Raw genomic sequence first — 5,047 nt, forward strand, 5'->3', positions numbered from 1 at the left:
TTCTTTAACAAGGGAGCAATTAAAAAAAAGATGATCAACTGACTCAATATTACTTTTACAGAAATTACAATTCAAGTTACCCTTACCAAATTTCGATGTGAGTTTGTTGGTGGGATAAATATTATGTAAAATTCTTAAGTGTAATTCTTTCACCTTGTTGGGGATACAAAATTTGTAAGGTAAAAGCCATGCTTTTTTCCAATTAATATTATCTATCAAAGAATTCCAAAAAAATTTCCCCCTCGGGGTAATTCGTTTTTTTGACTGAAACACATTTCTTAAAATTTTATTATTACATTTTGGGTCGTAAATACTCTTATCTTCAATCATAAATTTCTGTTCACTCTTTACAATCTCTTCAAATGATAAATGACATTTCATTAGAGTGACAAGTGACTATCACTCCTCTAACCCGCGCTATATGATGCAACCAATGGAGGGCGGAGCTTATCTGAACTGATCAAATTATTTATTTTTTTCTAATCTGCTACATTTACATATTTCATCAATAGTTAATTTCTTAAACACTAAAGTAATAAAATATTTATATGTAAATATTACTTTTGTCTCTTTTTTTCTCATAGGTTTTATATGGATGGATTGGTAACCTTGGTTACATGTGCATGATTTTGTGCAAGTATAATTTGTAATATTGTGTTTATTTTGTATAAATATCTAATTTATCATATATAGGTTGTGTTCGTTGAGCTAAAACCATCTAACAAAGCTTTAGTTTAGGGGTGTTCCTTCAGCTCTTTAGCTTTAGCGCACGCAGCTCAAACACAACGTTATTTGAAACACATTTTAAAGATGTTTAATATTACTGTACTATTAAAATGTTTTATATTACTGTAATATTAAAGAGTTTAATATGTTTTATTAAACCATATGTTCAAAAACACAGATGCGTTATTATTCATAACTACCCAGCTGGCATTTTAACGTAGAGTCAGCGTTGAATCAACGTCAGGTGTCAGTGTTGGATAACCGTTGGATTTTGTTTAGATTTTGCAAATCTAATCAACGTTGAAATAGCAACGTCATTCCAACGTCAATATAATCAACGTTGAAATAGAAACATCATTCCAACGTCAATATAATCAACGTTGAAATAGAAACGTCATTCCAACGTCAATATAATCAACGTTGAAATAGAAACATCATTCCAACGTCAATATAATCAACGTTGAAATAGAAACGTCATTCCAACGTCAATATAATCAACGTTGAAATAGAAACGTCATTCCAACGTCAATCTAATCAACGTTGAAATAGAAACATCATTCCAACGTCAATATAATCAACGTTGAAATAGAAACATCATTCCAACGTCAATATAATCAACGTTGAAATAGAAACGTCATTCCAACGTCAATATAATCAACGTTGAAATAGAAACATCATTCCAACGTCAATATAATCAACGTTGAAATAGAAACGTCATTCCAACGTCAATATAATCAACGTTGAAATAGAAACGTCATTCCAACGTCAATCTAATCAACGTTGAAATAGCAATGTCATTCCAACGTCAATCTAATCAACGTTGAAATAGCAATGTCATTCCAACGTCAATCTAATCAACGTTGAAATAGCAACGTCATTCCAACGTCAATATAATCAACGTTGAAATAGAAACGTCATTCCAACGTCAATCTAATCAACGTTGAAATAGCAATGTCATTCCAACGTCACGTTTCTCAACATAGGTGAATTCGCCAACGTTGAATCAATATTGATTTTAGTTTAGATTTTGCAAATCTAATCAACGTTGAAATAGCAATGTCATTCCAATGTCACGTTTCTCAACATAGGTGAATTCGCCAACGTTGAATCAATATTGATTTTAGTTTAGATTTTGCAAATCTAATCAACGTTGAAATAGCAATGTCATTACAACGTCAATCTAATCAACGTTGAACAGTCAGCTAGGAAGAAGCCAATTGGTCAAAGCAAGACCAGGAAGAAGATTAATAAAGACATTTCACTGACGTAAGAAACATGCTTTATTGCATGGCTGCAAGTGTGCCAACATTTCACACAACATCATTTTACACGTGTCGAACTTTAACCTTTAGAAAAACGGCCCAAACATTGGGCAACATTGAACACGGCTGGTTAAATCTTCCCTTCTTGTTACTTCTTTCTGCCACCGCCACCTATCCTCTCTGGTGCATATTTCAAGTATTTGGCCATGTATTCGTCTGCTTTTGTTGTAGTTGTATCAAATGAGCTCAAGACAGCGTCTGATGAGGGGGGGGGGGGAAACAGATCAGTATTAGCAAACGTTAACCTCTCAAATTAAAATATTTTGCAAATATCAACTTTTGTGGAATTGCCAATGTTTCAAGTATATAAATTAGTATTGATCAATGTGCAAGGTCATTGATAATCATGTGCTTGGGCAAGCAACAAAAGGCAGTTGGTAGTAACCAGTGCTGCCGGTAGAGAAGTTAGTCTAGAGCCCAGAATGGAGTACTGTATATAATATTAGACCATGCTCTGTAGAGTTCTCCAACTAAAATGATTTCTTCATTTCTTATGAATTATTATTCTGCTTACTATATTCAATTATTTAAAACACTGTTACAAAACTACTATGTTAAAGCAAACTCACCACAGATTATCTTGTAGAGACGGGTCTTCATGAAGGCAACCTTCCCACTTCTTCCTCTGAGGCTCATTATGGCCATCATTTTATTTGTCATAGTTCTGCCATGGTTAAACAGATTTATATTAGAATATTATATTGCAATCAAGTTCATTATGAAAATGTAGCAGAGAGTGAGTAAGTGGGTGTGTGGGGGGAGTGCATGACAGTATATGACAGGGAACATCACTGTAAACTAATGCAAAAAAGGAACATAAAGTTACTTACGCAGCCATTGACTTCTTCACATGGTCTGCAGCATCAACGCCTCCCAACATCTTCAGTTGTTTACTCGGAAAAGAACAAGAAACAAGAAATTAAAATTATAACCAGAAAATGTGGTCAGAGTCAGACCTCCACAAAGCAGGCACATGATGAGGACGAGGAGTTTGTAGTGGTCACCAAAGTGAACAAGCCAATTGTCATAATGAAACTTTGCCAGCACTTTACAAGATTAATTATTTAAAACTTACCAGTTCTACTCCCTCATTCTTGTCCTCCAAGTGATTCTCTAAAGCTTCAAGCTCTTCTTTAGTGTTTGCCGGCTTCACTTCATAACTTGTTCCAGCAGAGCTCTTTTCCCGCTGTCTTCCCGTATAGTATTTTCCTATAAAATATCCCGAAAAATGAAAATTTCAACATTCATCTTTCTGTTGCTATCCCTCTGCTGACAGCAAAAATTCGTACTACAAAACTGCAGCATTAACTATGCGAGTTGTGAAGCTAGGTCTAACGTGACTTTGCTTACAGATTGGCATGAAATCGTGCTCTCACAACAACCACGCTGTTATCTTAAAAAGGCCAATATCACGCTAAGGTTGACTTCAAGTAAGCAAAACGATGCTTTGAAAACATCTGTTTCGCTGAAAGGGCAAGGGGGTAGAAACAGGACAACAGTGCAGAGACTGACAGGTCCGATGGAAGGGCTAACATTAATGTTATGAGAGTAAGGTATTAAAATACGGGATATTTTACAGGAAAATTTGTCCACATACTGGTCCCTGGTTTCCCCATTTAACGTATCCCGGTAAATTCCACATCCTTTTCGGGATTCTAGCATCTTTTTTCTTTCTTTTCTTCTCCCTACTCTGTTTCTCCTCGTTCGACTTGCTGTATGTTTACATTCGCGAGGCCATCAACATGGCCGCCACGCCAAGTATGACGTCACGACGCCCATATGTGACAGAGTCAGGCACACACAACATTTATTTAGGAATTTTCTAGTTATAAAATGTGACTTCAAAAACTTTGCTTACCGTTTGAGATGTTACCACCAAATTCATTCCGAACCCGTCCAGGTCAGAATCTGCCTGACGATGACAACACAGACCCACTTCGCGCATGAGCAATCGGGTGTTGTCTGGAACCGTCAGAGCCAATAGAATCACAGTTGTGTGATGGACAACCGCCGTCCTCCAATCAAGCTCTTGTGTTGAACGATATTCCAAAATGATCAATCAGACTGGAGTTGCTCTCAAAGTACGCCAGGAGATGTAGAAAGCGTCTCAATTCTCTTTTGGCTGATGTGTATTTATTTTTATTTTTTATTCCTTATGAAAACATGAATTGTATCTAAATGATGTATTACAAGATCAATTTCTTTTTTCGGCAAATTGTAACAAATGTGTTATGCAATAAAAAAAAAGAAAAAGAAAAGATGTAACGTTAGAAAGCGCTTTTATCACGACTCAACAAACGTTTAATTCAGAGTTGATCTTTCAACGTTGTATCATTATTCATGTATCAACACTTTTTCAACAGTTAATTGATCAGCATTGTTTGGATGTTGGAACAACGTTATTTTTCTATTGATATATTTCAACAAAATGTTTAAAAGTCATGGTTGTAAAAAAAATAATGTTGATTTGAAGTACAACTAAAAAAAATTTTTTTATTTCTATGTTGAATCCGTAGTGAGTTAACAACACCACTTCAACCATTTAGTGTTCAACGTTGTTTTGACGTTGAATTAATGTTACTTAACAAACGTTTAATTCAGAGTTGATCTTTCAACGTTGTATCATTATTCATGCATCAACACTTTTTCAACAGTTAATTGATCAGCATTGTTTGGATGTTGGAACAACGTTATTTTTCTACTGATATATTTCAACAAAATGTTTAAAAGTCATGGTTGTAAAAATAATGTTGATTTGACGTACAACTCAAATTTTATTTATATTTCTATGTTGAATCCACAGTGAGTTAACAACACCATTTCAACCATTTGGTGTTTAACATTGTTTTGACGTTGAATTAATGTTTTTCCATAAACTGACATTATTTCAACCACATTTAAACGTTTAAGGTCAGTCGAATGCCAGCTGGGAATGTTGGTGGTAAACGGCCTTTCTCAAGTGATTCATTGAAAACCTCTAAAAGCAATGGTGAGATTTG

At 34.9% G+C, this 5,047-nt stretch overlaps 1 long non-coding RNA gene across 3 annotated transcripts; it reads right to left on the reverse strand.

The window, feature by feature from the left end:
- Positions 1-1,988: 1,988 nt before the first annotated feature.
- On the reverse strand, positions 1,989-4,042 carry LOC311083300. Of its 3 annotated transcripts, none has more exons than XR_014606263.1 (5): positions 3,907-4,042; positions 3,124-3,257; positions 2,879-2,941; positions 2,618-2,712; positions 1,989-2,246 (listed from the first exon to the last, which is right to left on the reverse strand). It is a non-coding gene; the product is annotated as an uncharacterized lncRNA (long non-coding RNA). The 3 variants fall into 3 exon arrangements; XR_014606264.1 differs by lacking the exon at positions 3,907-4,042 and adding an exon at positions 3,626-3,792; XR_014606265.1 differs by lacking the exon at positions 3,907-4,042 and adding an exon at positions 3,646-3,787.
- Between the last annotated feature and the right edge of the window lie 1,005 nt (positions 4,043-5,047).

This window comes from Abramis brama, assembly GCF_963993115.1.
Source record: "Abramis brama genome assembly, chromosome: 5".
Classification (NCBI taxonomy): Eukaryota; Metazoa; Chordata; class Actinopteri; order Cypriniformes; family Leuciscidae; genus Abramis; species Abramis brama.